Source organism: Perca fluviatilis, chromosome 22 (assembly GCF_010015445.1).
Source record: "Perca fluviatilis chromosome 22, GENO_Pfluv_1.0, whole genome shotgun sequence".
Lineage (NCBI taxonomy): Eukaryota > Metazoa > Chordata > Actinopteri > Perciformes > Percidae > Perca > Perca fluviatilis.
This window is the reverse complement of record NC_053133.1, coordinates 13929196-13941024: the sequence shown is the minus strand read 5'-3', so window position 1 is coordinate 13941024 and position 11829 is coordinate 13929196. Positions and strand designations below refer to the sequence as shown.

At 42.1% G+C, this 11829-nt stretch overlaps 1 protein-coding gene across 2 annotated transcripts in view; it reads left to right on the top strand.

The window, feature by feature from the left end:
* The first annotated feature begins 643 nt into the window (after positions 1 to 643).
* The window catches only part of sema5a (sema domain, seven thrombospondin repeats (type 1 and type 1-like), transmembrane domain (TM) and short cytoplasmic domain, (semaphorin) 5A), a 116924-nt gene continuing 105738 nt past the window's right edge, over positions 644 to 11829 (top strand). The window contains exon 1 of one of the 2 annotated variants that reach the window (XR_005637996.1): positions 644 to 1186. The gene's annotated coding sequence lies outside the window, so the exon portion shown is untranslated. The remainder of the gene's footprint in view (positions 1187 to 11829) is intronic. The other variant, XM_039790515.1, reaches the window with a different exon arrangement.

The following is an 11829-nucleotide window of genomic DNA, read 5'->3' as shown; positions in this document are numbered from 1 at the left end:
AAGGCACAGAAACACAGCGCTGTCACTCTCTATCTGGCTCCCCCCCAACACACACACACACACACACACACACAAATGCACATGCACGCATGCACACACTCACATGACATGACATACATTTACTTTCTAAAAACGATCATTTTTCTCTCTCTACTGCTCATTTTCTCTGTTAAAATATGTTTTGTGCTTTGTGTAGCTTCAACACTTCATCACAGCATTAGACAGCTGGGCCCCAGTGATTACAGATAGGCCTATGTATGATGGGGTGAAAAGGGATCCTTACCAGCTCTGTCACAGAGCGCGAGGATTTGCAGGTGAAAAGACTCTAAACTGAAAGTTTTAGGCTGTCTATAACAAGGTTTATACATCCAAATGTAATGTAAAACTCCCAGATTTACATGCAAATGCTCAAGGGGAGAGTGCTTTTCTAAAACTGATGTTGACCTCTGACCTCCCTGGAAGAGACAAACCACAGTGGAATTTAACTGCTGGAATCAATAGAGAACCATATTGAGGTAGATATGTCAAAATAGCTCAAACTGTGCAAAACTTAGCCAACCCACTTGTAGCTCGCGCGGTTTGTGGGCTGTATTCCTCTCCTCCACCTGCAGAACAGCTGTGCGCCGCTGCCACGTTTCTCCTCGGTGCTGGAGTGGACGCGCGAAGTGTTTGCGCACTCCTCAGCCATCCAAAACCCTGCTCGTGAGATGCGCAGCTGTGGCTGAGAGCAGCATTGGACCCATTTCCCACCTCCGATCCGCTTGGTTTTTTTGTGTGCACAAGATCTCACTGTTTTACTTGAAGGACAGTTTTGTTTTGCGCCGTTGCTTTTTGGCACCCGCGCCCCCCACCCCCCTCAAGAGCGGAGGCACATTGTCTGTGGCGCAGCGCGACAGTGCGGTGTCCGATTACAAACCACCGAGGAGCCATCGGCAAAGAGTGTTTCTCTGTGGGGCAGAAATAGCACGCAGGACTCCGGAGGGACGAGAGAGAGAGAGCACAGAGGAATCTCTGCAGAGAAAGGAGTTTTACTGAGGTCGATTTCTGGCAAGAGACGCAACAGAACGGAGGATATATCATCTTCAGCTCATCTTTATTTTTTGTTTCTCCATACCACTCTTCTCACCGGGACAAGACACGCAGCTTCGCTCCCTACTAGATGAACGGGAATTGGGCACCTCACTTGGTAAGAAGAAGCACATTTTATTATAGATTGCATATACTATTCAGATATGTTACAGTTTTGTAGACATTGCGTTTCTAAATGCGAGGTATTTGTTTTCTCCTGAAAATAACCCCATGACTTTTACTGCTTGTCATATCGTATTTCACAGTCAAATCACAAGATAAAATAGGTTAAAGCATGTTGCAGAGTGGGAATATGCCAGAATCTTACAGCAACCAAAATGAAATAATTGACAAATCCAATACCCCACAATATAAAATACCAGTTTTAGAAGTTTTGCATCTGGTTTGCGATGTCTGACCACTTGGTGGTGCTGGCAGAGTGCAACCATCACCAGTACCCCCATCATCAGATCTTTACATTTTACAAACTCCTTTCCTTTCTCAATATCTTATGACAATTGATCAGGGTCTGGTATTATAACCCATACTCTCGGCAGCACAAGTCTTCTGCATTCACTGCAGCATGTGCAGGAGTACAATCATGTATATATAATATGACTGCTCATGGTTATAAAAAGGGAAATAGTATAGAAAAGAAACTCTGCTTTGAGAGCCCAAATGCAAATAGGGGAATGTGTGTGTGTTCAGTTTTTAATTGTGTTAAGATTTTTGCATATACTAATTGTTTTATCAGTTGTCTCTGCTTTTAGATGTGACCTTTAAATAGTTTGTACTGCTTTGTGTAGTTTAGTCTTTGCATTTGGTAAAATGATGTCACCGTCGCCAAGGAGATGAACAGAATGTATGCCCTTCATGAGACAATGCTGATTGTGTCCACTTGTATTTGTATATGCTTGTATTTCACATTTAATGAAAATGAAAATCCGTGCTATAAGTTTCTTTAATTCTGCACATCCTTTTGTTGAGGAGGTCAGACCTTCCAGTCATACACCTTACACCTCAAATATTCAGCTTCCCGCACAATAGAGCTAGAGCCGAGTCCTTGAATGTTTTTACGGTTTTGTGAAACTATCAAACAAGTTGAAATGCTTCATTTGAACTTTCGTTTTATTCCCAACGAAACCAAGCATTTCTCTTCCACAAAAGCCATCGTCAAACTGCATCCGGTGTACTATTTGTCTGTGAGCGGGGTAGATTAGACAAGGTGAATATACAATAGTAGAAGCTGTGTTTGTGCTATAGGTGAAAAACGTGATTGGTGTTGGGAAGGAGATAATGTATGTGGTTCGTGTACTCCTCAGTTAGCCTGCGGCTTTGTCATTGGCTCTTACCAGCCCTGCAGCAGATTTAGTTAAATGCTAATCTCCAGCCATGATCGTGCTGATTGGTGTACGATTAACCGGACATAATTGTTAACTAAGCCACTTGTTCATAGGGGTGGGGGATTGATACAGCATAATATTGCGATATTTTCTGTGGCAATACTGTATCGATACACAGACGCCAAGTATCAATCTTTTATTATATATGTGTTGGTCAGTTTGTCTGCTTGACAATTCCATTTTGCAACAATAAAATTGAGATGAACAAACAGAGAAATTTATCTTTTTAGATAAAGCAGATGTTGACAAAGTTTCCTTTTGGGGACATCATTTGAAATTGGGAAAAATTTGAAGTTGGAAAAAAGGTAATAAATTGCAATATATTGTAATATGTTTAAAATCGCAATAATATTGAATTGTGACATAAGTATCGTGATGATATCGTATCATGAGGCCTCTGGTGATTCCCACCCCTACTTATTCACCACTGTTTGTTTTTTTAAGCCTAAGGCGAGCACCTTTTTAGAGAACATGCAAATTTCTTACTCAGATGTTGTGTCCAGAGTATAAAGCACCCTGAGCAGTCTTTTCCATTTCATTGGAATTCATACGGCTCTGTAGCTGTTTAGGTCGTGCTACCTTTCAGGGACTTGAAAGTTGCAGTTCTGATAAACACAGTCAGCTTCCTCTGATCTTATGGCCTCAGACCCACGAGGATGCTGTGGCTCATCCATCCTGTCGCACTGTGCTTACCAATGGAAAAAAACAGATGGTAGAATTACTTTGGACTCACAGCGTCCAGGCCTTTATTAGACGTCAGATGCTAAAATCCCCTAGGAGAAGAGAGGGAAAAGAGGTGAAAAAGAAATACAAAATGAGAGGGATGAAAATGCTGAATCAAGGAATCATGTGACATGATGCCTTTTGGCAAAAGTTGCCAGTTTATATTGCAACTGAAGTGCAAGAGAAACACTGCAAGGAGCAAAAACAACATTGGAGTTGCAACGAAATGGCGATTATCCATTTCTGCAACTACTTTGATATTTTTAAGAGCAAAAATTACAAACATTGTCTGGTTGCAGTTTATCAGATGTGAATATTTGCTGGTTTCCTTTATCTTTAATAGTAGTACATTTAATATATTTGGACTGTTGGTTGGATAAAACAAGAAAACTTAATATGTCAACTTGGGTTTTGGGAAACTGTGATGTGTGTTTTCTGACACTTTACAGACCAGAATGAATTGGTTAATTGAGAAAATAATTGGCATATTAATTGCTAATGGAAATAATTGTTAGTTGCAGCCCTGCCCCTGTTCAACATTAACACTTACGCTCCTGAGTCATAACAAAGATGAGCAGCAGATGCAGATGAGCCGGCAGTAATGTAAACCAGCCACACATTCCAGCGCCTAGTGAAAAGCAGCATATGATTAGCGTGATTGATATTTGCACTGGGTTGGGAATTTGCCCGAGCACTGACACAGAACACCAGCACAAACACAGCAATTAGTCCCAGGCAGGAGGGTTTCATGATGAAAATGACCCCGGTGGCCTCAGCGGGTTGTGTGGTCGCCATGGAAACCAATTGAATGACAAGCCCATTGTCGTCGACCTTTGTGATTCGGCGTCCCCTCGGGGTCGAGCTCTGTCGGGAGTGAAAGTGAAAGGCATTATCATGCACGTGTAAACCAAACAGCCATTACCCTCTGGCCCCTCGGTGCTCTTTAAGGCCCTTTGGTTACTTATTCATCTGACACCAGCAAGATGGGGCTTTGAGATAGTTTGTCCCTGTACACAGCCTCTTAACGGATCTGACTTTATTGGCTGTCAATTGCATGGAAGCCCCGATTGTACATATTCTCCTCAGTGGATGATTTATTGCTCTTATACAAGTAAACTTGGGGACTCAAACAATCGCTGAAGTGCTTTGCTGTTCTTCCCTGCTGTGCTTGCTTTGTCCTCTCACCACCACAAGTTATTTATACATCACAACCACTTTGCCATTATCTCATTCCTCCCTTGTTCTTGCTGCCACTTCTGATTTCAAGACTGTAGCTCCGGAGAATCATGCCACATGTAGGAAGATGCTGATTCCAAATATTTAGGCACTTTTTTTAGTGGGATTTTTGCTTATTTGTGCCAGTAGCATATTCAGATACATGTCTGACCTATTCCTACATAACAGATAAAGTTGCCAGGGTGTAAGTAAACAAGCTTTTCTTTTCTTTTCCAGCGTTCTCAAGTTATTTAGTGAGATGGCACAATGTTGCTATGGCTACTCCCAAGGTTTCCTGCAGGGGACCTTAGTGCCCCGTCAGTCACAAAAGAACTGAAAATGTTGGCAAAATAAAAGTTTATCATCCACGGCACTTCTGTTCTTTAAAGGCCAAAGTGTCATGACAGTTTCCATAGAGATTGTGACGAAGTCATCAAGTGGGATTCAAAATGCAACCCCATAGAATCTGTTCTTTATCCTCACAAAAGTCTGCACGATGAAGTGGAGTTACATCTCTTTCCATCAAGGTCAGCTCTGAAAGCTTTGTTGCTTGCCTGGCGGCATTATTTTCAAACACTCATTGTGGCTTTATTTTCTGCGAGGAATATTAATACTGTAATGCTACACAGCTGGTGACTGAAGTAACTTAAATTGAAAACACAGCTTAAAAAATGAGGAGAGATTTGTTAAAAGAGCTGGAAATCAAGTGATAAAAAGTGGATGTATGTAGAAACACACACACACACACACACAGCAGTTCTCTGATGGGATATATTCTTGTAAAACAGACAGAGGAAGCTGTGATAATTTCTCACTGCATGCTAAACAGCAGAAGCAGCACAGGGGCAGGTGTAGGAAATAATTTGAGTTCACGGTATGGCAGGGAAGCACAGGGAAGCGATATTGTGATCCTGGATGCACCATTATCTCTGCTGCTTGGATCCAAGAATGAATGTCTGTGGTTTGAGTAAAACATCCAGTTTCATGTCCGCCCGTCTAAGGGAATTAGCACCGCCGAAGCAGCCTTCACTCACCAGCGCTGTTACACTACATTAGCTCTGTCCCTCTCTCCGCTACAACCTCAAAAACCCCAGTCAAATAGCAAAGGAATCTGTCTTTAACCGCCAGTACAGGAAGAAGAGGGAGACTCTATTTGGGTCACGATTAAATAATCCCCAAAGCCTCTTTTTCACTGGGGATCAAGCCAAGAGGATGTTTGAAAGGTTAAACAGAGATCCAAACTTCTGTGACAACAGGAGAAGCGATTATTGCAAACTTATTTAAGTTTGGAGTTTGTTGTACTACTGAGGCAAAGGAGAGAGCAGTCGAGGGGAGGAGAAGAAGGCGGGAGAGAGTGTGTGAGAAGGTGTAATGAGTTGAGTGGGGGATGAGAGCTTGAGGAAGAGAGAGTGAAGAGGCTTTGCTGGTCTTTGTTTATTGACTGCGCCACAGGGCCATTTTAAGGGTGATATGAGTCATGAGTTGTCACCAAACACACGGAGAGAAACACACACTTTTCCCCTCTCTGGGCCGTCAACCTAGCTGTATTTTTCTAAAAGATGTATGACTCTGAAGCATGAATGAGAGGATCATTTGATAGCGGGTGCTCAGCTCGTATATTTCTCTTTCATAGGAGCTGCTTCTTCTTTCAGGCTGCAGCTTGCACCTCTGAGGTGAGAGCAAAAGTGGACTGCCTCCTGCGAGACTTTGACACTCGTCGCTATGTATAGTCGCAGCTAAATTAGCAGCCTGCACCTATTACTAAAGCAGGTGCACGGGTATGTGCTGTCTGTGTGTTTATTTGTGTGTTGTGCAAAGTTGTGTTTGCATATTTTTTTCTATCTCAGCAGGAGGTAATGTGGCTGAATTCTTTCCTGGGTTTGAGTTTTTTTTTTTTACCCCTCTTGGGACGCGCTTCGCGGCGTCTTATCTTTATAGAGCATATCATTATACGATAAGAAGCTCTTTTGATGTGATGTGTTTAGAACTCTCAGAGCTTCAGCTATCGCACCACCGCAAACAGCCAGAGAAGTTCTAATTTGATCAATGAGAGGATATAAATGCATCAAATCCTTTAATCTTCTGCAAATGAAAACATTTATCTCTACTTTGAAATCATTACGAAGGGCTAAACAGAGCAGTATCCTCGAAAGAAATATTTGAGTTGAAAAAGGATGCTCTCCTCCGCAGATGGATGAGAAAGCGAAATTACAGAGCGTGCTATATTCTTTTCATCCGACCTTATATGAAAGTTTGCGATAACATCTAAAAGATAACTGCTTGTAGTTCTGCCACGCAGAACAAATGGGAGCGGAAGAGAGATGCAGAGGGAGATTAGAGGGGAGATATAAAGAGTGGAAGGGAGATAAAGGTGAAAAGATAAGAACTTTAGTTTCCCAGACAAACAGGGGCAGCGCCTTCTTTTTGAATGAGAAAAGAAAAAGGCAAAAGAAAAAAGGAAGCGGAATTATGTAGAGATAAAAGGCCAATACGAGGATTGGCGAGCAGACAGGTAGGACGAGCGTATTTGAGGGAAATTGTTAAATATACAAGAAGGAGTTCCTCAGCGGGCCCCAGATGCATCTGTCTGCTGGATTCATCTGTCAGTGCCAGAGGTCCTTAGAGAGGGACGGACAGACGGAGGGACAGGTAATCGGGACGGGACAAGACAAGAGTGAGAATGGTGGGAAGGGGCAACAAGAGAAGGGAAAGACAGGAGAGAAGAAGAAAAGAGAAAAACAAGATGAAGGGAGAGAAAAGTTCCACTGGGGATGAAGGGGGCGTGTCTCTCCCACTTTCTGTTCACTAAAACCAAGCAATGTTCTCTTACTGTCAACACTCTAAAAGTCATATGTTGTTGCCACCAATGTCCAAAAATGTCAATATGCTAACCTGAATCGCTTTCAATTATTACCTAGCAATTTCATTGAATATTTAGGCTTTTTTTGCCCTGGGTTTGACCTCTCAGGCTACATACAGTGGTTGAAAGTAACTGATTATATGTGTACGATACTCCTAACCAAATAATAATCTCATGACTTTTAGCCCAATATATTCCATATATATATATATATATATATATATATATATATATATATATATATATATATATATATACTCCGTGTACTAATGCAGTATTTTTACATTGTTGTACTGCTACCTTTAATTGAGTATGAGTAAGGATCTGAGCTGATCTGGTCTTCCAACACTGTATTGCCCACCCTTATTGCAGGAGGCTGTTGGGGAACTACACTGCATGTTTTTTGTGTAAAAAAAGAAGAAAACAAGTAATAATTTTTTTTTCCACAGTTAATATTCTCCTTAAAAGTTGCTACAATTAAACATCAATCAAAAAGAGCAAAGTATCAAGTCTCTAACAAGGAACCTAAACGTGACTTTAAGCAGGGTTACTGCATTAATAAAGCAGCGATCTACATAGTAATCCATTAAAGGACTTCATTGTGTGGCTGAAACCAAACCTATATGCCCTCAAAGTAGAGCAAAGAAAGTGAGAAACAAGTAAAAAAAAAAACCACAGTCGCGTGGTCTCTCCTTCACAAACACACCTACTGTATTGTTTTCCAAAAACACTGCACACACTCCAGACAGGAGACTCTCATGAGTCATTCCCTTTACTCGTCTGTGTAGAGCACAAATGGGGATGTGTAGTCTACCCCGTTACATAGAAACAATGCCGCCTCAGTTCTGGAGGTGAAACCACACAGAGGATGTGTGGTCTGATCTAAACCACCAGCAGTGAATAGCAGACCACTTATTATTCCCCCTGAATAACATCTCATTCTTCCTAGAATAAACCATCAGGAAAAATGAGCCCTCAGTCTGAAACCTGGCTGGCGTTCTGCCAGCGTGAACACCTTATTTTGGTGATTGCCCATGTTGCTTACAGTAAGCTAAGCTGACTTGACTTTGGCTTTTTAAGCTCTTTGCACGAGAGAAAGTGGTCATTTAGAGTTGAAAACTATTGTACACAAGTGGGAGTTTCAAGAGATATTTTTTCTATGGAACATTAAGTCTTTTAAAAGTCTAGCCAGGCACTGAGCCTCAGCGATAAGGATATTAGTTGCTGTAGAAGACAATGGAGTAATTCTAGAGGTATTGCTAGGAGTGTGCTTTTTTCATACACAGTGTTGGTTGGCCAATATAGTGTTCTGATTATGCTGTTCATGAAACAAGAGAATGTTTCTATTCTCCTTCTCTGGCTCTATTGTGTTCCCCCAAAAAGTGCATTCACGGGTTGTACTGACTCTCTTCTTCTGCACTGTTGGGACTTAAGTGGATTGTTTAAAGATTCTCTGGGATGAGAATGTGTTTTTTTCTCCTTCTTCTGTCTGGCATAGCAAAGAGAAGACTAATACAAACAGCAAAGCACCTAAAAACACACATCCCCAGTGTACACACGCATTAAGGTGGCATGCTGTCGACAGAAGAGCTGAGCTTTAAAACATTGCAGCATCATATAATGTATAGATACGGAGGAAGAGGCGGTCAGATAGACAGAAAGATGATATCAATAAATAAATCCCCAAGAATAAGCAAAGCAGAGTGAGTCAAGGCAGAAACAAAAATATCCCTGTGTACAAATATGATATAAATATAGTTCTGCTGTTTATTTCACATGCAGCTCTGCTCTCAAGTGCATATGTCGGGCCTCCGGATGTCAGCAGGGTGACTCAGAGTGAGTGAAAGAAAAAGGATCCAGTTTCACTTTCTCAGAGATGGGACCTCAACCAGACCTGACCCCCAACCTAACTACTGCCCTTTCATAGAGATACACATTGTAGGTGTGCGAGAAAGGTGCATAGTTTCATGAAAGCACACACTCTTTCACTGTCAGAGACTAAAAGAAGAAAAGACAACTGCCTGTTTTTCCTTAATTAGGATAAGCTAATATCAGCTCAGTCAAATCAGTGTAAATGAAGGATCAAATGGGTTTTGTTGCAGGAAACCTTCACAGTTGTTTTGGACTCAAGCTGTTGCAAAACTCTTAACAGGCGCAGCGAGGGAGGAACTCCTACGCAGAGGATACATTTCCTCTGGACTTGCGCTACCACAACACTTTGTTGCAGTGCTCTTGTTGTCATTAAAAATAGACCTCTGTCCTTCCGAAGTAAGGGCCCCGTAGCATCCTGATCTATTTTGTGCTCCACGCTGATCCCCAAAGGCTTTCTGGGTAGAAAAGTACTCCCTGCTCTGCAGCAGTTAAGGGCAAAAGGGGATTCTTTCCTGCAGGGTGGACGTCTTTTTATTGACTTTAGAAAAGCACACAAACAGGAGTTATATCTCACACAAACTGTTGCTAGATACCATCAAGCAGCTGACACTCAGGAGGTAATTGTGCGAGTAAAGAGAGTTGATTTTTTTCCCACTCCTTTTAATGCCACTGCTGGTGTTACAAAAAACCTGAAATGAGAAATGTGTAGCTGGATATCTACAAACCATTCTGAGTCATTTTTAGAGAATAGGGGATGTTTTTACTTCTTTCCCTCAACCCCATTACAGCTCACACCCACCTTCTTACTCTGCGCTAAATACCATAATATTAACTCAATACTTAATTCACGGCCAGAGGGAAATAATCTTTTCGCTCGCCCTCCCTTTTGATATGAGAAGGTCAGAGTGCAGGGGCAGCTGGATCTCGGAGGGATGCAGTAACTTACTCAAGGGCACTAAAAGCCCTCGTGTTCAGCTTCATGGCTAGTGTCGTATCTTAAAAGGCATCAAACAACAGCGGTTTCTGCTTCCTGGAACCATTTCAGTCCCACAGGCGGTGGCAAGTCACCCTGCACACAATGAGACTTGATGTAACCTGTCATTGTCCTCAGCGGAGCTCAACACCCACGCTGCCTCCCCCTCTCCCGCCTCTGGGCCCCATATATCATAATTAATACTTTCTCATTGCAAATATGTTTCTTCTTTGCTTGGCTTCATCTTAAAAAGAGTTTCTTTTTGTAATTGCGTATGAGCAGACGTGTGTGATTTCGCACCCTCTCAGATATCAATTCAATTCATCAGTTCTAGCTGAAGCAATTATAGTAATTGTCAGGTTACAGTCACACTGTAAATCACACTTGTGTTTCTGCCTCAGCTACCTAGACTATAATTTAGCCGCACGTCTGATTCAGTGTGTGGTCCCACACATTCTGCCACTCAAAATGACCTGTTCCTCTCCTTTCTTCTCTCGCTCTTCTGTTTCTAACACAAATTTGCCACTCTCACACACTCTGTATACACAAGAATGCAACTTGACGGATTGATTAATGCAGATATCCAGCTGTATCCCTTGAGAACAGAAAGCTTTCACACATATAAGTTACAGCTTTCTACAACTGCAGCAAGATAAATGCTCTGGCAGCAAAGAATACATTTTATAGATGGACATACAGTGACCGTGCAGTAATAAAAGATTGACAAAGTAAAAGATGGACGTGCATGGAGAGTTAGGAGGTTAAGAAGTAACATAGATAGAGTTGAACACACCTGGGGGCCACATGTGGATTACCCCGCCGGCCCGCCCCCATCAGCATCCCGGCTTGGAAAACTCCATTGTCATCATTACAGCAAAGGGTGGAGGGGATCATTAAGTCATTATTTATGTGCTTTCTGCTGTTTTATCACCTCCAGACACAGTCTCACAATGCAGACACCCACACACACAGCCCCAGAACAATAACATAATTGTATGAGGCAGCCAGGGGGTCCCGTCTAATAGAAAAAGTGCAGACATTAACAGTCTGGGCCAGCTGTAGAGATGATCATCACAACTTTATTTTCCCTGTTAAGCTCATTTACACCTAGTGCTGTTTATGTTTATTTACACGCTGCTCCCACAATGAACCTCCACTTCCAGATTTTCTCCAGTTTGAGGCATGATGTAGCAGAGGGGAAGTTTTTACAGGCAATTTCCCCTTTTCACAATAGCAGTAGTTTGCTTGATGAGCCCAGAAAAAAAAAAAAAACACACACACACAAACAGAGCACTTCTCACCCAATTTTGTCTTCTTCCCCCGCCACATTTTCCTGCATGTAAAAGCGGCGATGTCGTTATAGATATTTTTATGTGAACTGGTTTATTTCAGTCTGCCTTTCCTTGACGGGGGGGACTTAGAATCAATTTTCACCCGTTCTGTCAACATGTCACACTGTGATGGACGATTACAGTCAGTTTACATAAAACAAAACCACAAAAAAAGCCTGGTGTGTTGGTAAAAAACAGAGACAAATGTGGGATAGAGGCGGGCTAAAAAAAGAATTGGAACAGAATTGGATGTTAAACAGAGCTGCACTGTGTTGTACCTGGAGCTGTGGCTCCTGTGAAAGGCTATGTAGAGTCAGCTCTCTGGACACCGCAGTCCCAGATACTCCCCCGGTGTTTCCTTTCCCTTTAGTTTAAAAAGGGGGG